Source organism: Girardinichthys multiradiatus, chromosome 24 (genome assembly GCF_021462225.1).
Source record: "Girardinichthys multiradiatus isolate DD_20200921_A chromosome 24, DD_fGirMul_XY1, whole genome shotgun sequence".
Classification (NCBI taxonomy): Eukaryota; Metazoa; Chordata; class Actinopteri; order Cyprinodontiformes; family Goodeidae; genus Girardinichthys; species Girardinichthys multiradiatus.
The window spans coordinates 20,188,434-20,215,100 of NC_061816.1; the positions used below are offsets into that span (position 1 = coordinate 20,188,434).

At 39.0% G+C, this 26,667-nt stretch overlaps 1 long non-coding RNA gene across 1 annotated transcript; it reads left to right on the plus strand.

Annotated features, from left to right (window-relative positions):
* The first annotated feature begins 3,980 nt into the window (after positions 1-3,980).
* LOC124861313 lies at positions 3,981-20,696 on the plus strand. The gene is made up of 3 exons (XR_007036594.1): positions 3,981-4,188; positions 16,171-16,238; positions 20,430-20,696. It is a non-coding gene; the product is annotated as an uncharacterized LOC124861313 (long non-coding RNA).
* Positions 20,697-26,667: the final 5,971 nt, after the last annotated feature.

Genomic DNA, 26,667 nt, shown 5'->3' on the forward strand with positions numbered 1-26,667 from the left:
CTCTCATTCGCTGCCTCTCTCTCCTCCTCTTTCTATCTCCCTCTCTCTCCCTCTCTCTGTTTCTGACAGGCCTCCACCCACCACCACCACCCACTACCCCCCACCCCCTTCCTCCCCTATTCCTCTCAGCCCTCAGGACGCCGTGTTTACCCCGTGCGTGCCCATTGATTGGTTACCCGGGGCGTGATTGACAGGTCTCCGGGGCGCACGGAGAACCTCCTTCCGGCTGTTCCGATTGGCTGGTTTTTAATTGCAGGTCCAAACAAAACGGGGAGTACAACTTGATAGTAAATAGTGCAGAGACAAACAGGTATGAGGACGCAGAGAAATGTTCGGTTATTTAACATAAATGAGGCAATACCCACACTTATTTGTTATTTTTCTGGGAAACAATTAAAATGACATGGCAACAGAATTCTGCTTTAAATCCCATACAGTCTCCTAATAGACACTATTATGCATCTAAATGATAGAAAATATATGTAAAAATTCAGTTTAGATGCACCAGACTCGTTTGGCGCATCAGAAGTTAACGCAAAAGCTTGCGCGAGCACGTCCACGCGGGTGAACCTTTGCAGAAGTGATGGGGAAAGAAAGTGGCAACCAAAACAAGGGCAAATTGAGCACTCCCCGGAGGATGTACAGGAAGGTAGCGTGGAGGTTAGGGTGCTGGATGATATCCAGAGATGCAGCTAAAGATGACCACTCACTAACTGGTGAAAACCTCACCCCCCCTTCTGATGTCCCCAAGCCCCAAACATGACGCAGTTAGTGTCTTCCAAATGGGATTTAGGGGCAAAATCTGCACTCTGTCCCGCTCCTAATCCCTGTAGATTTACATTGGAGTTCATACATAGCGAGCCTCGTGGATTTGTTTAAACCCAATAAGACCACCCACCCCCCTTCTCGCTCCTCCCAAATGGTGGAGATCCTTGGACATCTTTTCTATTGGCCTTTGAAAATATGGTAAAAGTCAGAGGTTTTATTAGTCCAAACTCAAATTTAGCCTAAACAAAGAACGCCACATTCAGTTAACCCATTAAATCAATTGGATTGAGACATCTTTTTAGTGTTTTTTTTCTCCATTCACTTTCAGCTACAATATGTTGTTTAGAGAGAGACAAGGTGGTCTTTTCTGAGATAAGATATATCTTTATCACCATTATCACTTTTGCGAGGAACTAGGAAATTGCACTGTTAGGCATAAGTAAAGTTACAATAAAAACTAGCAATAAAAGATAATATACACTGAATGTCTTGAGTTCTATAATTCACTTTGCAGAAGTATTTATTAAATGCTGCATGATATCATCCAGTTCCACTGTGAGTTAGGGCCATAATGGCTTTTTGGGTCTCTGTATTTTTAAAGAAAATTCATGAAGTGTTATGGGGCCCCTCATTTGGAGTGAAGATTTTCGGTCTAAATTCACCGTAAAATCTTTTTACAACTTACGTTTCACCCACAATTTAGTTGGATGACAATTTTACTTCTTCCAAAACAATTCAACAGAATTTTGAGGATGAAATCCTGAAGCCATGACTGACCCCAACCCTCCAATGCCCCCAACCCCCACTTAACAAGTTACAGTCAGAATGTCTTCTCATTGTTCTTGTGTTCTTTCACCTTTTACTTTTCAACCACATTGTTATTTAGATGGAAAATAATCTTTTCTACATTTGTTGAATTAAAATTTGCCCAGCACTGACTGGAGCTATGGACCCACGGTTCTGGTGGATTAAAGCCATCAATCTTGTTTGGGGGGCCCCCCACTATTCATTTAGAAACAGTCAGGGTCCCTAAATCTACCCTAAAATTTCTCTAAAACAAACTGCATGGGGCCCTTTATATACTTATATTTATACTATCTGGGTTTCTGTCTTCGTTTTCTGTCTCATGTCATTTAACATAATGTCCAGAAAACGGGGGAGGCACGAGGGAGTGGGGTTTGGGTATTTTAAGCTATGGGGCCCCTCCAGCTCTTCATTAAAACACATTGAGTATTTGTTTAAAAAAACCTAAAATATAAAAAAAGGATTTTATAAAGATGTATATAGAACAAAGGTTTGCTCAAAAGGTCTACATTCATAGGTGTAGTGTTGGTGGCGCAAGGGGTTAGGTGCACGACCCGTTTACAAAGGACTTAGTCCTCAATGTAGGCTGTCGCTATGATCGAATCCCAGCCTGTCAATGTTTACTGCGTTCCCTTCCCTGCTCTATCCTTTTTATTTCCTGTCAACCTACTTACAAAAAATTGAAAAATAAAGACCACTAGTAAAGGTCTACATTTATGAAGCTACATGGCATCTCTTAATATGTTTACCAATATATGATTTCAGTTTTAAGATGAAAGCAAACATCTTTTCTTTGTCATTTCAACAACAACAACAAAAAACATGTGTATGTAGTTCCAAGCAGTTAAGGTATCAGGGGCCCCTCCTTTTATTAACTAATGTGTAGTGAGGATTTTCTTAAAAAAAGACCCTGTGTTCAAACATCCTTCCGATGTCTTTTCACTATTATCTTTGCAACCATAGATGTCAGCCAGCATCTTTTCTGTGTCTGATTAATAGAAACTTTACAGGGGATTGGAGAGATAAAGCTATGGGGCCCCTACTTTATTTACAAAAAAGTTTTCTATCTAAAGTTACTTAAAATCTCTACAAAATAGAAAGAGGTGGCATTTAGATACTTTTGTTGCTTCTTTTCCCTCTTCACTTTCGTAATCTGAGTTGTTTTCAGTTTTGTTCAAAACAGATTATTGGGGGAGGGGGTTGAAGCCATAATGCTATGGGGCCCCTCTTTCTCTAAAGTAATATAGAGTGAGGAGTTCTTAAATTTGATAAGGGACCACTTTTAGATGTCTTTTCAATTGTATTAATTTTGCTGGAAATGAATATAGATAACTTGCCCCAGTGGACTGAAATGATGAGGCTATGGGGCCCCTCCCTACATTAAGCCTATCTCTGTTTTAAATTGATGCTAAATTCCACTAACAAGGTGAGACCATGTTATGACATATTTTCAATGCCTTTTCAGCTTCCACATTTTACAATTTCAGCTGTTGAGAAGGAAATGTCATTTCTTTGTACATTTAAAGAGATTTGCTCTAGGGGGATTGAAACCATGCAACTATGGGGCCCCTCTTGTAATCATCAATATACAACAGAGATTTCAGTCAAAAATTACCCCAAAATCTCTACAACATTTACATCTTTTCACTGTTTAACCACAGTTTTCACAATGTTTATGCAGAAGACATTTGTTTCTATGTCTTTTTAATGAAAATTTGCTCAGGTAGATAGGAGCCATGATTTCTGTCTAACTTTATGCTAAAATTGCTAAATACCACATTTAGATGTCTTTTCAATGTTTTTTTCATTCTAAGTACAGTTTCGTGGCTTTAGATGAGAACTAATGTCTATTTTATGTCTTTTCAAAGAACATTTGATCTCAAAGGGAATGAAACAACGAAGCTATGGGGCCCTTCCTTACATTCAGTAAGATACAATGATGACTTCTGTTTAAAGTCGCTTTAAATTCCCTAAGAAATAGAAACCACATTTACACGTCTTTTCCACATTTTCTCACCTTTTACCTTTTAAAGTGTTTTATTGGACAGGAATGTCCAAGAACATTTCCTCAGAGCGATTGAATGGGGCCCCTCCTCTATGCATTAATATACAGTGAGGATTTCTGGCTAAACTTACTAGCCCTGGAATCTCTGGAAAAAGGATGTACAACATTCATTAAAGGCGAGTCAAAAGCCATTCTAGGAAATATTCCCTAGAAACCAGTGCGCACACTCCTCTGATATATGATGTGTTTATTTATTATTTATGTGCTTATTACATATATAAAAAAAAGAAAAAAAGGGTCCCCCAAGTTTCCTGCTGGGGGAGTTCATTTATTTTGTATGCAAAGGGGGAAAAAGAGGGGGGAGAGGGGAGCGAAGGGGGAAAAAATCATCCCCAAGTATAACAAGAGACGAACAGTTAGTGCTGATTTTCATTTGCATAAATTTTCATATATTTTAGTGAAAATAATAGCGGGAGCCGAGGAGCGCTCCTGCTCAGTCGAGGCAGAGGAAAGAAAATCTCAGGGAGCAGCGAGTCGCGGGGAAGGGAGATAACCATTTACACGCTCCGTGGGAACAAACTGAAGCTATTTCCTTCATTCTTGGACACAAGGTAAGTCAACAATTATCTGTGAATTTCCTTTCAGGTTTATCCGACTTTCACGGCGTCTTTCTTTGCGCATTTGGTTGTCTTTTACGCGACATTTCAACCCTTTTTGTGCCAGTCTAGGAGAAACATTCTCCCCCTAATCGGTAGATTTTTTAATCCAATTATGTTATATATTATTATCTTTTTTTATCCTGGAAATGAGTGTGCCTTTTTTGCGCAAAAAACGCAGACGCGGCGAGCAGATGGGGGAGCTGCGCTGTTTTGTAGGGAATGTCCACCGGAGAAAAGTGCAATCAATCACATTTTAAGCAGCAAGAGGAAGAAAGACAGAGAAAAAGGGAGAGAGGGGAGAGTGTGAGAGAAGGAAGACCCCCTCGGTTGGATCGTCCATAGGGGCTCATGAAGGCAGCAGCAATATGAAATCGTTTGACGCAAATCGATCTGGCTGCTGCAAAGTTTGCCTAAAGTTTAAGCCGCGAATCTCCACATGCATGCGCGCCGAGAAAAAAATCGTCGGCCAAAACTAGAAATGTTTCCCGTCAGAGCTTCTGAACTTTTAAGGTGGAATGTTCCGTTTTTCACGGGGGTTCCCTCTTTCCAAGCCGCTGATGGTGATGGTGGGGAGCTGCATTTCTGAGCCCCGCGCCCCGTCGCCATGGTGAGGCCAATAAAAGAGGGGAACACTGGCCGCATTAAGCTGTATGTTTGTGCACTGGAGTCGAGATGAAAAACGAGTTATGTGGGGGGTTCGGAGAACTTTATGCGCAAGCTGAGTTGAAAAAAAAACACTTTTCATCTTTGTGTGACCCAAACTGATTGATATAAATTATGTTCTTCTTCTTCTTCATGTGGAGCCCCACACGCCAGCAAAAAGACTTTACGTTATTTAGTTTATTTCTATTATATAGATTTTTTTATTTAGTTCCTGTCAGTTTTTTTTATTTATTATTTTTTATGGGCGTGCGAATATGATTTAGTCATTAAATCCGCCAGGTGTCGCGCTCACTCATGATGCAAATGCCACCCATTTATGCTCCAGGTTTGCGCAAAAAATGCCTAATTTATTTTATTTTAAAATTTAGATTAAAAATAGATGACATTTAGACACCAATCAGCTGCTTTGTGATAGCTTTTTTGTATTTTTCTACGTTAAACAACCAATTTCATCTAATACACAAGTCTGATTTTAATAACCCCTCTTTTTGGTTAAAATTTAAACTCATGTTTTAGTGGCGCAAACGTAATCTGATGACGCACTAGAGATCTAAAAACGAGTGTGAGCCAAATATCTAATTCTATATTTATATAATTATCAACATTTTATTCTAAGATAAAATGGTAATTTGTGGCGCATTGCACGCGCCTGCGCACCAGATTTGCAACATTGCCTCTTAAGGCCCGGTTTTAGGCCGGCCTCCATGTGCAGCAGCCCAGTCTGAGCCAGCCTGGCTATTTTCATGCAAACATATGGCGGAGCGAGGACTTTTGGGAATTCTTTGCAAATAAAAGCTGCAGGGATTCCCCAATCATCCCGGGAGTATGCGGATTGCACTTGTCTCTCTGTGCGCCTTCGGGAGGAGATCTGCTTCGGGAACATCAGAATGCATGTCCTGCAAAGCGCGAATGATTGATTAAATGAGGGATTTTTTTACATATAGGGTTGTCGCACGCCAGCTAAAGCGAATTAAGGGGAAATCAATTAGCGTGCATTAATCTATTGTCTCTTTCCTCTCCATAAAAGCTGATTTTTGGCCGTAAATTTCAGACACTTCTGTGGCTTGCCGCCGCATATTCGCATTAAATTGATGCAATTCCCGCCGCTTTTTAATTATGGCACACTTAAAGTTGCCTGTGGGCTACAAAATTTATTTGCACTCCTTCCTTATAACCCCTCTGCACGGTCCAGCTCGCTATAATCCGACATACGTTGAGTGTGTCAGTTCCAAACGCTGATTTAAAGCCGAACTTGCAGCACTTACATGATAATGTACACCGTTAATTAAATGGGCTTCAAGCATGCCTTCACTTTCAGACAGGAATAGGGGTTTTCCCCTGATTCAGACAGGTTTCTTATTATTAATATCCTTCATGGAGGCAGACATGCTATTGCCCTACATGAATGAGGCCTGCAGCTTGTAGATGCTCTGATGTGCAGGTAAAGATGATGTTTGTTGTTTCCAAGTTCACCTGGGTGCACCTGTTGGAATTTTTTGTGGATTTTCTCTTGCCACCGATATTTGCATCCTTTTCGCACTCATTGCTAGTCATCAACAAGCTTTTGGCATGTTTGTGGCAGGACGTTAGTTGTGGAGTTTAAGCAAAGTTGAAGAATTTGGAGGTAGTCCTTCTCTTTGGACAATGCACCAGCAAAGCCGTACAGAAGCCTTTAAAGAGGCAGGGGCTCAAGACTTACAAAGGAACCATACTGAGCAAAATCAACAAACAAACACTATAAAAAAGCATGATTTATTATTTGTAATTTAAAAAAAAATGTATACATTTGTTAATGAAAAATGTATCCACATTAACATTGTGGCTTTTTGAACGATGCAAAAAGTAGCAAAATTGAATGAAAAATAATAAAGAGCACCTGCAAATGTCCAGCAAGTGGCTATGAATTAGCACCATATAAATAAACTTGATTAAGTTGAATTAAATTGTGAGCACTGGGTGAGGAATGAGATAAATTTACCCATAAACCAAAAAGCAAGGTGAGTTAACAAGCTACTATATATTTTTTTTGCTCATAGTCTGTGGTGAACATGTGCTTGCTAGTTATTAGGTGTATAAAAATAAAAACAAATGTGTAGTGCAGGTCACCTTGACAAGATATTATAAAGTGACATGGTCTGACTAACCAGCTAAGTTGTTTTATCTTTAATTTTAATTGAGCACCCATAAAAACGCTTATCCCCCTGCAGATACACTTTGCATGTCCCGCAGCATGATGCAGCCACTATGCTTTACAGCTGGTAGAGTCTTTTTTGGATGAAATCCACAATAAATTCACACTTGTGCCTCTGTTTGTTGTTTTCAAGCATCATTTCTCAAGAACCTATCACAACCCCACTCCACACATGTATGTGCACTAGTCCCACAGGATTATGCTGCTACTATTTTTGGCAGCTGATTCGACACTCTTAATACAAAAATCCATAGTAAATTGAAACTTACGAATCAAACTCTTTTCTTGTAATTTTTGAGCCCCTGTAACCACTCTTCCATACACATGTATGCGCACCAGTCCATCACCATGATGCTGCCACTGTACTTGATATTTGAGACATTCTTTAGAAAGGAAAAGCAGTAAATTCAAACCAGTTTCTGTTTTTAGAAATAATTACTCAAGCACATGTAGCGACCCTTTCTCTCCGCATGTATGTACACCAGTCCCACAGCATGATGCTGCAACTGTGCTTGACAACTGGTAGAGTTCTTCAGAGAAAATCCCAGGTAAATTAGAAAAAGTTTGGCACAAGCTGCAATCCTACCTGGTAAAAGAACCGCTCAAATTAAATGCCAACAGTTATTATGGCATTCATGCTCATGAGAAATTTGAGGTGTGCTTTACTTTCAAATTAAATCGCACTGAGGTTAGTTTGAAATGATGCAAAGGAGGCAGCACACGGCGAGTCACACACAAACAGCGATTAATAAATAAATAAAAAGAAGCCACTTGTGCCGGCTGGTGAAGAGGTGAGTGACGGGCGACAGATCGGGGAAGATAGACTGAAGAGCAGCTTTTAGAGTCAGAGGAGAAAGGTGTGTGTTTGTATGAGGTGTGTGTTTGGAGCCCCACTGGTCCTTCTGTTCATGTATTGTTGACTGGGGGTAGTGGGGGACATAAAAGCAGTCTGCACCTCCTCTCGCCTTCCAGGAGTGACATCAAAATGAGCCACACTTTTATTGTTTATGTAAATTGGTGCCTGGACACGCTGAAATTTTTTAACGTCCTGTTAGACTGCATTACACATGCTAATCAAGATTGATATTGTGTATTAAGCGGAGTAATTAATAAAAATAATAAATCCGCCACAAATCAAATCAGCACTCGTCCAGTTGTTGGTTTGCATGTCTCTGCAGAGTCCTCTTCTTCTTGTTTTTGTTTGTTGAACAGTTGTGGTCCCTGAGGATAAAGAGAAAGGGGGGAGGGGGGGTTTGTGGCATCTCCCTTCCCAGGATTACATTAATCAAAGTATTTATTTCCCTTGGGGAGTCAGGCACAAATCATTCCAAATCCCAGTAAAATTGGATAACAGAGGAACGAGTGCACCTTGGGTAAACCCGTCTCTCATTGCTTGTTTTTTTTGTTGTTGCTTGTTTAACCAACTTAACGGTTCCAGTTCTATGTAACTTTGTGGAAGATGAGGAGGTTGAGCACCATAATTAGATGGAATCAATTCACGGAAAACAAGAGTAACATCACCCAACTGCATAAAGTGACTCTGGACATAGAGCTGTGCAAATAGAAGCACAAATCTGGGTCCGAGCCAGGAAAATAACGCTCTTGAGATCCTCCATCTGTGATGGAAGCAGTCAACCTCCAACACCAAAGCTGCCTGCTAAGTCTGGTCAATCCTCCGGAAAACCCACAAGCAAGAAAAATATCCCTTTGCACCATTTGCTAAGTCATTACGTGTGATGTTTGGGCAAAGTCTGGATGGCTAATAAATCAGCAAGTGTTTACAGCCATGCCAGGGCTGATATGGCAATAAATACAGCAACCAATATGCCGCCTATTACAGGTAATGCAAATACAATAATAGGGCTGTAATGTTTCCCCGTGCGTTGTTTTTGTGGCCTCGCTTTTGATATTCATAAGGGAAACGGGGAGGAAATGTCATCTGTGGGTCTTTATGGGCTCCACATTGTAGCGGTCCCAATAAGGGATAAATGATTGCCCTGTTGCATCGCTGTGGCGCTACAGTGCAGTCCCTCAAACACATTTGTTTGTTTGCATACTGTTACTGCCATGCATGGTAGCTGGTGGGGTCCCTGACACAGAGCCAGGCCTCTCAGGGTGAAGCCCGCCTGTCCGCATGGCGTGCAACACATGGAAGTGCGTGCATGTATGTTTTTTGTGGAACAGTCCTCCACTTGTAGAGCAGAGCAAACAGAATGCCTGCAATGAAGGCTTGCAGCATCCAGCTGATGATCCGTGATGCTCAGCAAATGAGCAGAAAATATGCTGCTCTAATGGGACTTGTGCAGGTTGGAAACTCAGCAATCAGAAAGAATAACATGCCTTGTTGTTTAGGCTGCATCTCAAAGACAACATCAGGTGTTTAGGCTCTGTTTCACATATATACTGTACCAGCACTTGTAAACACTTTGCATCATAGCAAATCAATTTGGGGACCTCATTTTGCTCTGAATATACCCAGATACAATTTAACCGCCTTTAATTTAGCCATTTAGCATTGATTAAAGATATTAACCACCAAAGCAAGAGGAAATTACAATTAAAGGTAAAGGTATGATTGTAATAATAAGGAAGAAAATTTAACCTGCCAAAGAGATATTTTAATTTTGCTGGTGAATTTCATATGTACATTTGTTTGAAGTTGCAAAAACACCCCAAAGCCGCCCTCCTCGTAATTGCCTAAGTCAAAAACGACTTAGGCAATTATGCTATGACGCTAACAATACATAGCATAATTGCCCATTGGTACCAGTCATGGTACCAATGGGATGCCAGGAGGGGAGATGGCCAACTTGCTAATTTCTTGGCCCTTTAATACCCCCTTTGTTGGCACCATAGGAAATTTTGCATCTTTTTGGTATGTAAACTTCCTTAAAAATTGACAGGAACCACCAAGGTTTTCACTAAACAAAGAGTCCCAGACTCCCAAAAATTTTTTTAAGGCAGCCCCCACTGGGCCCCATGTTGGTATTACCACTGGAATTTAACGCAAGTTTGCATCCAGTTAACATTTTGTCTTCAGTTTTGTGTGTTAACTTAGACTATGCTGCAGTTGCACTACTGGAAGGAGGGGTCGGAGGGACCACTGGTGTCTGGGTGAAATAACTGTAAATGTGTTGGGTCCACATGCCACTAGTGGGATGTTAAGCAATTACGAATGTGGTTTTAAATTTTTTCTTCCATTTTGTTTGTAAATTTACCTCAAGTTGTCTTGTATAGTAAGGAGGAATTTAACATCTCTATAAATTTGCAGGTTTCTGCACAGGCCTCCATGGCCATTATATTCATAATTCATTTTTATTTATTACACATTTGTATAAGGTTTTGGGTAATATTTTGGTGAACTGTCCCTAGAATTATCAGTGCTCCTCCCAACCCCCCCTCCCTGCTCATCTGCCCAAATTGTTTTCCCATTAAGGTTCATTTAGTTTTGTCCAACTATCATTGCTGTTTCAAATGGACACAGGTCAGTTGAAAAAAACCTTAAGAACCCTTAAATAAATAAAAATATAAACTTTCTAAATTGTCCTGTTTACACAGAGTATTAGTATTGGTGGACCTTTATTTTTATGTGTTAGGGTAGCACATAAAATATAAGTGAAAAGCTGGAGTTGAAAAAACTTCTCATGGGGACACCTTGATCCAACTGGTTTTATTTCTGGTTGAGTCTGCATCTAAACAAAGTGCAGCTGACTCGCCGTGGCATTCATTTGTCTGCAACAATAATTACCACTGGGGTCTGCAACTGTTGTTGATGATATAAATGGCTGACGTGTCCTATTCATGCTCGAGCTTGTGCGGTCACGTTCGGCAGCCGGGGAAGTCTTGATTCATGCAGGCATTATGCACAGTGGATGGTTATGGCATCTCTCTGTGGCTCCGTGCACACTGGCCCATTTGTTTGGAAATGGGTTTACATGCATCTTCTTCTGGATGGCCCTCCCTCCTCTCCTTATTCCACCTTAGCTTACAGCTCCTGGCACACTCACACACCCAGACTGGGTAAACTGGAAACATGCAGCTGGATGATCTGAAACAGAGGGCATTCATTTAGGTGATGTAATTTACCCTCTGTCGGCCATGTTGGAGGCATTAAGCTGAACTGCTGTAACTATAAACAGTTGATTATGGCTTCATGTGCAGCATCCTACAGTCATTTTTACCGATGAAAGTAGAACTAGAGCTGTTTTCATTCAGCAGGTTTCATTTTCCCAATATGCAACGATCACTGTTTAGATTTAAGGTCACCTAAAATGAGTTACAGTTAATATTGGCCAATTTAGCAAAACTTTACAGGCTGCACTACCCTAAAAACATAGGGGCTACAAGCTTGAATTGGCAAGATTGGTGTAAAACACTTTAAGTATCTGACTTCTGATGTACTATACAAAATGCTTCCTTTTTTGCTCCAAAATCACTTAATAAAGATTGATCAAAACACCCATACGGTCTAAAGGTTGATTCAGCGTCAACTTAAACACTGAAATATTCAGATTCTTCTTAAAGATCCATAAAGCTGTTCTCCACAGCAGATTATGTTTTAAAAAGCCGTTACAGTAAGATGTCAACAAATATAACTGGGAAGTTAGGGTTAGGAAACAGCAAAACACGTACATGACATGTTTAGTTTGTTGTATGGTCAACAAAAACACTTCAAGGTTTAAGGTATTGTTTAAATATGGCTAGGTCTATGGAAATGAGGGTAGATTTAAGCAAACATGGCTAAGTTTAAGAAAGAATTTGGAAGAATTATGTCAATGTAAGGATCTGGAAAATGATGACATGGTTTGGTTTCTGAAACATAATTACAGGTTTGGGAAATGACAGAGTTAGGTTTACAAAACTAATAATAACTGTGACATTAAAACAATTGTGAAAACAAAAGTGATTTACTTATAAACTGATGACACTGTTATGTGCAGGAAAATCATTGACATAGGCTTGGGAAAGATATTGAAAACATAATTTTTCCACTTTTATGGAAGGAATAATAACCAGCATGGTTAGGCTTGAGGAAAATGGAAGTTTCAGGTACAGGGAAATAGAGATAAAGTTTATGAATGGTAGCATATTCAGGTTGTAGCAAAAATCGAAACATGGGTAGGATTAGCCAAAATACCTGTATCAGGAGGTTTATGTCAACATACCAACATGGTAAAGTTTAGAAAAAAACAGTGACATGGTTAGGTTCAGGAACATTATGACACGGATGGGTTTGTAAACATAATGAAAGTTAAAAATAATGGCATAATGGAGTGGTTATGAAAAAGGACAATTCCATGCTGATGACACTGTTAGACTGAAGAAATTATGGGGTCAGATGTGATCAAAATAACCACATCATTAGCTTGTAGGCAACATACCAAGATCATTAGGTTGAGGGGAAATGAGGCTGATGAAAATTGAAATGGCTAGATTTACATCAAAGATATGTTTATGGAATATATTGAAAATAAATATATATATATATTGTTGAACAAAAAAATGGTGGGGTTTACAGACAAATGTCATTATTTAGTTTAATAATAAATATTTACACCGTTAGGTTTATGAAAAATAATGGCATGGCTAAACTTAAGAACAAAATGGACATACTGTATTTAGAGTTTAATCGTTTAAATGACATTTTAATTTTAATTAGTTGTTGCTTATAAACTAACTGCTGTAATTCTTAATAAGAGGTATTGAGGATCATTTGTAAACTCAATAAGCTAGTTATATTGATGTCTCAATAAATGATGGTCTGTTACATTCCTTTGGGGATGTGCAAACCCCAAATGAATGTTGCCAACAAAATCAGTAATTTCCCAAATCCTCCAAAAGCACAGAGCTTCAGATTTAATAATCTGTGGTAGAAACAAATCACAATTTTCAACCCTCTTAAATGCATGTAATCTATTACCAATAAAGGTCGTTCTCTATATACAGGTGAAATATTTATTTCTACTCATTAATCAGATAAAAAAGTACATAAAGTACTCTTAGAGGATTTTCAGATGATTTATTTGTGTCTCAGAGAATGTTTATTGTGGCGAATGATTATTTGAGGATGGCAAAAATAATACTCACTACTTTCAGGGTGCATCATGGAGATTTATCCATCAGATACAAGGTATTAGGAGGGGAAATCCAAGTTTTCCTAAATTTCTAAAGGGCGTTCAAGAGAAAAAATAGACAAGGCCCCCTCTCCTTTGTGGTTTGTTATTCCCCCACACTGTCTCCTCCCGCCTGTCTTTGTCCAGAACAGGCGTGAGCGTTTGAGCCAGCGGCACCACAAAAGCGGCATTCAGGAGATCGCACGCTGTCCGCCAACCCCTCTGAGGTCACACCTAACGGATGTTACTCACTAGCAGGCATTAGCTCAAACTGCAAACTATGGTACTGAACTGCTGAGCTGGTTGGGGAAGTCAGTTTTTCTAAAAAAACATCCTTTTGGCATGTTTTTTACTTCAAGGGATCATTAGCTTCTTTAAACGACCAGCAGTTAGAGGGGAATTAAACAATGAATCACAGAATTGAGTACAATAGAACTTTGTTGTTGGGGAATTGCCTCAGCATACACTGTCAAGTCAAATATCCCTCTCGACTTTTGGCTCATCAGCTGTTGGTGCTGGTGAACATGTGCACTTAATATGTGCGTCTATGTGTGAAAATCCCATTGGACGAGCATTTTTGAAATCTGGAGCAGGTTTTCTGTCCTGATATAGATCCTTTTCACATCATTCAGGAGCACCTTTCACACCATGTGGAAGGTGGTGTCAGATTTAACACATCCATTGCCATCAGCTTGGGACAAAAAGCAACTCTTCATCACTACATCTGGCAACACACATGCTGCTTTTCATTTTGCCTCAAACTAAAGCCTCAGAAGCCAAATCAAGGTCCTCCACAGGGACGCCTCCTTTGTCTGTCTGAACTTTATATAACGCAGGGTGTCATGTAAAATGAAATTACATGCAGCTCTGCTGTGCATCTAGTTATCCTCTGAGTGTAACCTTCATGGTGGAGGTGTAAGCTTAGCGAAGCATTCTCTGCAGTTATGGCTGGTTTTAAATTCCGTCCTCCACGGTTTGCACGGCTGTGTTCGTCTGAGACCCTTCTGGATTAGTCCACAAACAAATCCTCTCTTCCTAACAATGACTAACATGCGTCTCCTTGCATTGTCAGCATGTCTGAATGATACAGTTACATAATGCTGTTCTTGTTGCTCAGTATTTCTCGTCTCTTTGAGATTTGCATACAGACAAAAACGCAGCAACAAGATCTTGTGTCACACCTTTGACAAACCGATGCTGAAAAAGTTGTTTTCTAGTTGAATTCCATTGATTACTCTATCTTAAACATCCTATGTATACTCTATATTGATCATTATGATGATCACTCTCAAAATAAAAGCGGTTTTTGTTACAAAAATATAGAAAAAAATTATTCTTTTTAGGATCATTTTCAGATCTAGAATCTTTCTTTATGTATAAACAGTTCTCAGTTGTTCAAATTCAGGCGATGATGGTTAAGCAATGTGTCAACAGTTCTCAAGAAAGATCTATTAAGTTAAACTACTATGAGTTTACTGTACCCTATAATCCAAACAGCCCCTGCAGTGTCTCAGAGTAGGAGTTCAGAGCCCGAAAATGTGAGAGGGAACAATGTTTAAGTGGCAAATGTTGGAAAATTGTTAAGAAAATTACAGACAGGCTAAATGCTAAACATTATTTGAAAAAAAAAAAAAAATGTAAGATATAGCATGCCAATGGTATGGTTTAGAGATTAGAATGATAATGGTATCTTAGAAAAATGATTGTGCTATATTTATGTTTGGAAAATGTGCATGTTAGCAGTAGGGTTGAACAATTAGCATGCTAAAACCATGGTAAACTAACATGCTACAAATATTGTTGAAACATTTGCATACTAATGCTCTGGTTGGCTAATTAGCATGCTTCAACTATGGTTGAAGAATTAGCATGCTAGCACAATGCTAAACTAGCATGCTAAACATATGGTTAGGAAATTTCCATGTTAATAGGCATGCCAACACTATCGTAAATTAAACTGTGAAATTATATTAATTACAATACAATTAAATAACAACATTTGTTCAGGAGCTAAAAAAAGTAGGTGCTGTAATAGAAAAAATGGTTTGTGATGTATAGGTAATTGAAAACAACAGGTAATGGACTGATTGGTTGTTTATCAGGTTAATAAATATCAAATAATATTTTGTCTGAATTAATTTTCAATACTCATGATAGCAACATACCTAGAAAAAAACAGTAAAGAAAACATTGGCCTGGTCATCTGTCCACATTAAAAATATTCTTAAAACCATGGATAAATGGATCAAGTGTATTTAATGAAATTAACCTTTGTTTTTCATTAAGTAGCTTATGAGCCACATATTTCAAGAGAGTCTTATGTGAATTGACATTTAACAAGTAAATAAAAAAATTACTAAAATGATAAAATGCTTTGGTTAAAATGAAAACTCAAATGAGGTTGTGATCTACCATTTCTTTTAAGGTAGATCTTTTATATGTTCTCATGAATTAAGAGTTGCTAATTTTCTTACCTTTGTAAATAAAGAAGTTGCTCACATCTGAGATATTTGCAATCAGCTTGATTGACGACCAAGCACCTCTCAGAATTGACCAATAAGAGAAGAGAGTGCATGCTTTTAGCTTTTAAATACAAAGCCAAAGAGAAGTACTAATGATAAAAAGGGAGATGGTCAATATAAAACAAAATATTTGAAAATCTAATTTACAGTTTTGTGAAGAATACATAGTTTTTAGGTGCAGTTGTAAAATCTTAACGTCAAAAAGACTATTGCTAATACAGCGATATAAATGTTACCAAAATTAGTTGTTTTCAGATTCTGTAGCATGCAATGTATTTCAAATGTTAAATAAAAATGTAAAATATTTGTGAACTGGTTTAGTCAAGCCATATGTAAAGTTGGCAGCAATGTTAACGGTATTTAACCATATTTGTAGCAATTATTTTGTTCTTGTCTTTGAGCCTGACTGCAATTTCAGCCTTTTCCTTTATTTTTTGTCTTTTAGGAGTCCTCACAAACACTAAACTTTGGTCATCCGTCCTCCTCACTCCTCCTGATGCAGAACCTCTAGGGGTAAGGGCCCTGTGTGTATGTAAGTCTGAATGTGGGTGCATGTGTGTCCTCCTAAAGCAAAAGCGGACACGCACTCTCTGGCTTCCGTTTTCCCTCTGCACGCCTGCTGCCGCTGCTGGAATATTCACGCTCCGGGCTGTTTTTCTTTGAGAGAGAGGAGAGAGGAAAGACGGAGTATAAAAATATGCAAATGCTATTGTTGAAGCGGCGGAGCAAGAAGGGGGTAGGGGTGCACCTCCCCACCTCCTCACGCTGCCACCGATACTGCTCCCACCTCCATCCATCCATCCAGTGCACATAGACAGTGTCAGACTTGGGAGGGGGAATCCTCTCAGGGTCAAAAGGGGCAGGATATTAAAATATACTGAAAGGCCGGCGTAGTCTATTACAGTTGAACCCTTTTTCTTGATCCACTGCAAGATACAAACTGGACCACACAGGGAAATGATGCAGCTTTACTGCAAACCTAGCGTGCGTAACATACGCTAGTGACGACCCCAAATCTGTAAGGCAGAAACAGTCAGTAAATCTCCGCAGAGCGGAGCAGGTAGAGACAAGGCTGGGAGACGGCTGTAAACCGTGGTGTAATTGTAGCCCACTCAAATATAATTTCATAGCTGCGCTTCATTAAGTCACGTTCTGCAGTGCCACCTTGGTTGGACTTACCTGTGTGCACCCTGAGGCCGGTCAGCTGCTCACAGCATCTCTTAAAAGGGCTTATCATTTTACAGAAGCATTATTGGGTTATTGATATCACCTAAGTAACGTAAAAGGAGTAAGAAATACATAAATAGTTTGATAATTTTTAGTTGATAACATTTAAACATCAAATCTAATTTTACCAGAGTTAAATTCTTTTCATTGTACTGTATGTACTTATGCAAGAATGGAGTGCAGCTTTGATATTTAATCAATGTTCAATGTAAAAAATGTATTACTTATTATTATTATTTAGAATTGTTGAAGCTCTCTAAATAATTCAGACTGAGCACTCTGTAATGTGCTGGCTCAGTTTAACAAGGAGACAATCTACTAACTTTATATAAACTTTAGCATGCTAATTTTTGCATTAGCATGATTAGCAACATATTGTACAAACAGAAATCTGAAATGTGTGGCGTAAATTTGTTTTAACCCATCCTGGGTCAATTCTTTGTCAAACCAGAGCATGACACTGTCAACCCTATGTTTCACCATTAGGATGGTATGTTTAGAGTAAGGTTAAGTGTTTTTAAAAAATAATTTTCATGTCATCTCATCAGAATACCTTCTTCCACATGTGTCCTCTACATGGTTTGTGGCCAACTGCAAAAAGGATATCTACTGGCTTTCTATCAACAGTTGCTTTGCTCTTTCTATTTGTGGAGTGAACAGATTCCTCCAGCTGAGCTTTGGATCCCAGTAGTTCCACCTGAGGAACCATGCTGATTCTCTGATTGAAGCTCCCCTTGCCCTGCCTCTCAGTTTAGGTGGGTGCCCATGACATGGTAGGGTTGCAGTTGTTCCGTTCTCTCTTTTCAGATGATGGAGAACGGTACACAGTACGTTGTTCAAAGCTTGGGATACAACCGGCACTGTTTTGAACTTCTCCAAAACCAGCCAGGAGTGTTCTGTGGTGTTCATGAAGCTGTTGGTTGACTAATGTTCTCAAAAAGAGGCCTTCACAGAACAGCTGGATTTATACTGAGATTAAATCATACGGAGGTTGACCTCTGAAAGCAGTCAGTTGCACAGAATTTTGCTGAGGAGTATCAGATTACATGGGGGCTGAATACACTGGTACAACACACTTATCTGATTTCTATCTTTTTAATAAAGAACAGATAATTTTCCTTTCACCTTATAATTAGGCACTACTTCATGTTAGTCTGTGACATAAAATCTGAGAAAAATATAATAGTTTGTGGTTGTAACTGACAAAATGTGTCCAGCAGAGAAAGCCAGGTGGAACAGAGACACTACAAGGAGTCAAGCTACTAAAGGTATCTAAAGGGAAAAGTGAAAGACAAGTTTTACAACAGTGAAATGAGCTGCTGTTGATGTACAATTTGGAGACGGTTGTACCTACAGAAAGACATAAGGCTGAGCTTAAATAGCTCAAAATTTCATTGGGAGAGACCAAAATTGACACGGTATGAAATTAATATATCTGCTCTAGAACCTTTCGAACTTTCATACATAAAATATAATTTTCTAGAAAACACTGATAAAATTAGTATCATTGCTTAAAAAACAAATATACTGAACTAATCTCACTGACTTAAAACATTTTTAAAAATTAGGATATTACCACAGGAAGACATTATACATATAACATCTAACAAAAATCAAAAAACACATAATTTTCAAACAGATGCTTTGTTCAAATTATCCACTTTATTTTGACTTGTTTAAAAGTCCAACTCTAATTGTTGCTCCCCCAGCCACAAAAACTGTCATGTAGTGTGATAATGGTAGTGTACCTGTGCCTACATGGTACAGTTAGCAAAATAATTTGTAATAAACTCGTTGCCTCAGACAATATAATAATCGAACAATTAAAATGAAAAAAAGCATGCTAATGCTAAAAATTAATATGCTAAAGCCCATAGCTGCATATTGTGGTTTTCATTCTGGTTAAAACTGCCTTAGCCCTGGTTGTACCAGACATTGGTGTTTGAACACTAAGAAACTGACACTAATATTAAGGGTTATCTGGCTGCAGGCATCATTTCCAGGCTCTTTCTCTGTCCAGTTTATATTTACAAAAAACTGCTCTCATGCCCTAATTGTAAAACTGGATACAAAAAAGGGCTTCACATACCTGGGGGGTTAAAGTGTGACGTATGGACTCAGATTGGAATGGATAGTCTGTAGCTCATATTACTTCTTAAGCTGGGATATATCATTCTTTTTCAATAGCAAGGTAAAGCTGACTTCAGCAGCTAAATATTAGGAAAATATCTTCTCCTATTATTTATTAGTTATATACCCTAATCATTATAAGCATACCCTCAGTATGATGCCGCCACCACCGTGTTTCAGCATAAGAATGGTATGTTTTATGCCGTAGATTTCAATTTGTACAACATTCTGACATTTTCTTTTTCACTTCCCAATTCTGCAGTACTTTGTGTTGATCTATCACATAACATCCCAGCAAAATACACAGAAGTTTGTTTGCATACATATTGTCAGATGATGGCATTTGTTCTGTTCGTCATGTGTCCAGAAAAAGAAAACCGGTGAACATAAAGGGACCGTTACAAATGCTCAAGAGTAGAAAGAAACCCAACCAGCACCCACTCAGGGAGAGGGAGGCCCATTTGTAAAGCCCTCACGCTCACAGGAAGACTTTTTGAAGTGATTATGAAGACAGTTCAGATCAAAAGGATTTGACGAGTCTGAGGGAGGGAGAGAGAGAGGGAGCGCCAAAATATGAGGCCGGGTAATCACGTTGAAGCCCCTCAGTACAAGAAGATAGCAGTGGTCCCCCCACCACCACCCTACACCCACCTCCACCTCCACCCAGATGCTTTGCAAATGTAATGTGACATTTATGGGTAAACAGATTATCAAGAGAAAAAGCGGGGCTTGGCGGAAGGGCCGAAGAGAAACAGCTACAACTTGTAGAAATTAGTGCAGCTGAAATAGTTTATTTAATGAACTCCGGGGGAAGGGCAGTGTCAGGGAAATGATGATTAATTCTCCAGCGCTGATACAGGTCTAAATGATATAATTTGGGAATATTAGCAGGAACATTAGATGATGAGGCAGAGCTTCTCAGGCTGGTGTCGACTCTGAGGGGCTTCTTCTCTTCATTTTCTCTTCTCTTTCCCTAGTTAATCCATAAGCCACACCACCGAAAGACATTTTGTCAGCAGAGCTCAGGGATAGAAGCTATAGATTTCTTTTTTCTTCTTATATTTCTGCTCCCGCTTATTTGTCCTCAGCATGATGTCACATTGTCAAATCTTTTCCACTGAAAGTGCTCCAAAACATCACGTTTTAAAAGATCTGAGGTGCGTCTTATTAGTTTACATAACCAGAAATTCATCATGCACAGCATTCCGTGTATTAAACCTGAAACAAAATGATTTTAAGGTTTCTAGCGCTCATAATGTGCTGATAGGAATCATGTTTTTAGTCATTTTTTGGAATCTATTGCTTTGATAAATAATGTTGCTTTGTTTTTTTGTTCTTTCTCTGCAGAATTTAAAGGACCTGCATCCAAACTGAACAAAGGGACGACCTTGTAAGCAGTCTCAATGTTTAATTTGATGTATTAGCGGCAGTCACACTCCAGTGCAAAGCACAAATCTCTAAATATCGAGCAAGTTTGGCTCCCTTCAACCACGGATCATCTGCAAAATGTTGATTTTCACACGACAGTGAGCATGACGTTTCTTTACATTGTCGTCAGCATGAAAAATCTGTACTGTGTTTTTGCAAGTGTGCAATAAAAACAAGCCAGCAGAAGCCAAGCTCTGTGTCTGTTTTGTGCAAAAACTCTCACACTCTCGTCTCACTGAGTGAGACGAGAGTGTGTCTTTTCTTCTTCGTCCCTGAGTCCTGAATGACCCTTGTAGCCAGGACAAGCATCTCTTTGAGGACACACAGACAGATGGACTAAGACTCTACAGTGACCAGTGCCTTTTTATCACGGTGAAATAGCAAAAAACCAAACGACATGTGCTTCAAGGTATGACATGGGAGCAAAACTTCAGCGTTTCCCTACTGTCAAACAATTCCTGTAAATATGTTTTTGCTCTGTTTGCAAATACAAATGCCAGAAAGCTGACAAGAGCAGCGAGACAGCAGCAAGAACACAAAAAGAAACCCCACGGAGCCGTGGATATAAAAATATCTCACCCCAAAAGAGAAAACAGGGAGAAAAAGCATGAGTTCTTCAGCAAAGATTTGGGTGGATTGTCAAAGCTGCAAAAACACAAAGAAATGTTTCACAGTGAAGTTTGTTTCTATAAACAAAAAATTAAAAAAGATTAAGCTAAAATGGAAAAACAATTGTGAAAAATTAGGTACATCCTTACTGCTTTTATTAGATTTCACAGGGAAAGTAGTTCCAGGCAGTTTGCTGCTCTGGAACATACAGTTTTGTGTTTAACGCAATGTCCAGTTGGAAAGACATCAGCAATGACCTTCATGGCCACCTGATTATGTTTTAAAATTGGGAGGTAATAGATAGTGAAGATACACTATTACCCCACTCTCTATAGGTTTATAGGATATAAGAGGGAAATACATGCATGTAAGACGATGATGAAATGGAAAGACAACAGCAATGGCTTTCATTGGCAGCTGATAATGTTAGAAAGAGAGATAGATAGACAATTACCCAGCAACTTTTGTTTCCAGTGCGTTTAAGAAGAAAGCAGGATGTAGGAGTGAACAATGCCAAGTCAGAAAGACGTTAACAATGAGCTTTGTGGGTACAAGATTATGGTATAAAATTGGGGAACAATAGATAAAGAAGATACATAATTACCCAACCCTTGCTGTCTTTACAGGATTTAAAATTGCAGGCTTTTAAAACAATGCCAAGTCAGAAAGACATCAGCAACTGGGGGGTAACAGATTATAATTGCCCAAGCCTTGCTGTCTGTATAGGATTTAACAGGAAAACTAGCAGTTGAGCAACACAATGCCAAGATGTAAATACATAGAAAATGACTTTCGAGGGTGTCTAAAAATGTTCTAAAATTAAGGAGAAATCAATAGGGAAGATGGACAATTACCTCATCCTTGGTGTTTCTACAAGATGTAAGAGGGAAAGTGGAAAATGTGTAACAATGCACAGTAGGAAAGACATCAGCAACAACCTAAAGAATAGCAGGCCAAAATCCCTCCCAATGATGCAAGTTAGACAAAATATGACTTCTGAGTGTTATTGCTGCTAGTAGTTATACAAACTGTTGCATCATGGGATGTAATTAGTTTTTTGCACACAAATTTTCCTATTTGTTTTACCTTTGTTTAATCAATATTGATAATCGGTAATCGGTTGCATTTTGTAGATTTGAGGTTTTATTTTAACAGTTTTACAACCTGGTAAACAACAAATTATTGTTATCTCATCCTGAAACATAATACTATGAAATAAAAAAGGCAGAGTACTTTTATTTCTATTTGCTGGATGGTAATCAATGATATCTGTAAAAACACATGTACAACAGTGAAGTAAGTGACTTGAAGCTTAGCTTAAACTTCCTCATTGGCTCGATGTGTCAGCTAGCAATGTCAATTTGATTGGCCGGTAGTGAGGGCAGACTGCTATCGATTGGGCTGCTCATTAGGAGTGTGTGGCCCGCCGGGATTATCAGGGCTGACACCGTTAACACCAAGCTCTGCCGTGTCGACCGCTCTTAACGAACAGCCATCAGCCGAGAAGGGACCCCGGCCATTGACCCGGCGGCCCGCTGCAATCCCTTACTGGCAGGCCGGAGTGTGAGTAAAGGGGTGTGACATGTGGCTGTATTGATCCAGAAAGAGAAACTCCTGAACAAGAGACACAGCAATGCGTAGCCTTGGAAACAACGGAACAAAAATACAGATAATGCCTTCTAAATTCATATTTTTGGCACCTAGAAAGATTTAAAGAAATGCCCTAAAAAAATGCAATAGCATCTGTTGTACCATATACAAACAAAACTTGGCATGCATTTTTCAACAAGAACTTACAAACTGGTGGGCGTATAACACAATGTCAAGTTGGAAAGAGATTAGCAATGACCTTCTTTGGCATCTGATTATCTTATGAAGTTGGGAAGCAATAGTTATGCACATATACATAAGACACATTCTTGGGGTTTCTGCAGGATGTAAGACGTTAGGTAGCACATGTATTTTAACACAAGGGCAAGATGGTAAGACATCCTCAATGGCCTTTGTGAGCACCTAAGTATGTTATAAAGTTAGAAAGATACATACACAACCCTTTTTCCAATAGGATTCAAAAAGGAAAGAAGTAAATGCAGGACTACACAATACCAACAAGGAAAGACAAAAGCAATGGCCTTCTTTTGTACTTGATTATGTTATAAAAATTACCATGAATCAACTTCAACTTTACATCTAAATAATCTGTTGATTTTTTGCAGTTAGGCTAAATCAGACTAAAAGTTGCAGATTGTGTTTTTGGTCCTCCCCGGTTTCTTAAAAAAATTGGATTGTTTTTTGTTGATTATTGTCATCAAGCATGCTCCATACGTAGCTCATTCCTTTGTTGAGCTTCTTAGTTTTTCCTTGTCTCCTGCTCTTTGTGTTTTGGTTTAGATTCTTTAAGCTTACAGTCCACTGTGATCCTTTTGTGTTGTATTTCCTCTGTTTCTATCTCTGTGTTTATTAGTTATGTTCTGAGGTTGTTCCCAAGTAACTGTTGAATGTCACCTGGTTCTCCTGTCACTCATCCTCCTACCCAATTTAAAAGTTATTGCTTCTTCATGCGTTTCCTAATGTCTTCCATAGTTGTTGCTTGTGCCATTGCTTCATTTCTCCAGTTTGATTTCCTCCTATCCGTGCTTCGTCCCAGTTCCTCATCTTTTGAAAATGTTTTCAATATTGGGCTTTCTGGATTTAGGTCCATCTCCACCACTTTATATTACAACTCTATCCAACACATGCTAAAACTGTCGGGGGAGGACTGTGGGTCGGACCAAAGCGCAGACAAGAGTTCGGTAGCCGCATCTTAGTACTTCCTTGTTTATTCAAAAAATATCCAAAACATAACAAAAACACTGCAGGGATGAATCATAAGTACAGTCCAAAACTTACATGAACTCTGCAGGTCACTTAAGGCAAAAATGTAGCAAAAACGTAGCATAGTCTCCAAACGAAGCATAGACAAAGCATAGACATGGTAGGGAACGGGGTAGTAACAGAACGAACCAGCGAGGAACTAAGCAAACAGAACTACTAATATACACAGAGCACAAAGAGGGGAACAAAAGGCAGGTAATCAAAGAAACAGGGAACAGGTGTGACATGGACGCAGGGAGACAGAGGGAGCAGGTGAACCTAATAAGACTAAGACATGAGGAAAGGGACTGATTAACAAAACAGTGAAACAGACCTAAACGAAAACTACAGACCAAGATAAAACAGAATCAAGAATAAACATGAACTAAAGGAAACTGAGAACTGGAGGTAGCACAACAACCTAAGATCTAAGGACTAGCAAAAGAAACCATAAAGTCCAAAAATGTCACTACATGACAAAAACTATGTGTTGAGATGTCCTGAATTGATGCCAAAGTTTGATCAAAAATGAAATAGTTATTTCTCTGACATGGATATGGAGCCTTTAAATGTGTAATTACCCATAAACAAGCCTTGATTAAAAGCAGAATCAATGCTGGGTTGACCTGGGTCCCTTTTGTTTCTATTTAATTGTAGTCCTTGTGTTTTATAAAAGTAGTTTACAAAAAGCATGGCTATATTTGATGGAAAATGCTACCAGAGGTGTTCCCTGGTTCAACCTAAAAGCATTTCACAGCCTAGAAAAATTGAAGACTTTTTTTAACCACTTTCTGACATAAAAAACAGTGTATTTTCACATCAAGTGGAGGAAAAGTGATGGAATTATGAACCAAAAAATTATCACTTTCTTTGTTATGTTCCTTTTCATTTCTTCTGTTTTTGGAATTTTCTCTTTTCAAGGCCAGTTTAATTTTTTTTATACTGATGCTTTAAAATGTTCCTGAAGCTTTTTCTCTTTTGCTACCAGAATTTTTGTCTGGGACCAACCATCATCTTTTGCTGCACTCTGTGTTACTTTACCTTCCAGTAGGAGTTTAAGAGTACTGTCTGTTTCAGCTGACAGCTTTTTTATGGCCTTGCTTCCTGTCAATCAGCTAGCTGAAATAGTTCATTAAGGTCTGCAAGTTCTCTTAAAAACAGACTCGTGAATAATTGCACTCATGCAGATATTTCAAAACATGGGAATTACACGGTTATTTCTTTAATTTTTCATCAACAATAAAAGAGTCCACTATTATTTCCCCCATGACATTGAGCAAGTGTCAATGTTTTCCCCTCAACAATGGTCATTCAATATTATTTTCCTTAAGAGTCATTCAAAAAAGCTTTTTAGGTAGTTTCATAGTTTGTTTTTTAACACTAAATCAGTTATCAGTGCACTACTTTTTGCAACGCTGCCCCATCATGTTATATTTCTTTTACAACAAACTGTAATAAGTTTGCTAAACGTAATCCCTGCAGCATCAGCTCAACGCTGTGTGGAAACCCACTGCATGTCGCCTTCCTCAGGTATTTGACCGTTTGGCTGCTGAGATGTCTTCATAGCGATACTTGGCAGAGGTACAAGCCAACAAAGGCAGATTGGTTCAGCAGCGGAGTGCCTTCAGGGAGGAGGAAAACCTGCAAGCTTGTAGAACAAGCTTCTGGTTTATGATAACTACATTCATTTGTGGGCATTCACTGAAATATCATTAGCTGTGCTTATCAGATTAGTTAGAGAAAGGGATTAGCATGACTGTGAAATACTTAGACACTCAGTCTGAGCTGTTTTTGTCTGTAGAAGTCAATCTGGTTTAATCTCAGCACACTGATGCATTGATAGTTAAAAACAAAGGTATTTGGAGTAAAATCTGGTGAATCTGATGAGAGACAGCATCCACAAAGTGAACTGTCAGAGCTGAGGAAATATTTTATGACAGTGAGAAAGTGAAGGATGAGAAAAATAACTGCACAATGAAGCCAGGCTGCAGCATGTGTGAGTGTGTGTGTTTTTGAGTGTGTGAAGGAGAGAAAAAGAAAAAAGGGGGGGAGGGGGGGTAGTGTGGTGACTGTGATCAGAAAGTGAATGAGCCATTTCACTGGCTGTTTCTCTCCCTCTATCTCTCTCTCTCTCTGTCTGTCGGAGGGGAAGCCGTGGACAGCAGTGGAAATGAGCTCGGCCGTGCGGCGAGCGTGGCGACCTCGTGGATAACCCCGCACTGTTTGCACCACTCTCTCCACTAAATGATGCCCACTGTATCCTGCCCAGGAGGAGGAGGAGAGGAAGCCTCAAATGAGACAGCAACCCACCCCTCCTCCTAGTGTGCTCCCATCATCCTGTCTGGGCGACTACAAGGAGCAAAGAAATGTGTTACTTCAGTTTGCAAGGAAACATTCTGACTGCTCACTTCTAACACCGTTGATTCATGATTTAGTCTACAGTATCAATGTATATTCAGTTTAGATTTGGTAACATTGAAACTAAGACATCTTTTACTTGATGTTTCCCCACTACAAAATTTAAATAAATGATTCAGACAAGATTAAAGTTCACCTTTTCCTCATTTTAGGGCTCCTGAATGATGGTAGTTATATTACAATGTGTAATCTCTAACTATAATTGATTTTAACATTTCTATGACCTGTGACCAACATTTTAACAATCCAGTCATATAGTAGTGATGTCATTTCAGTA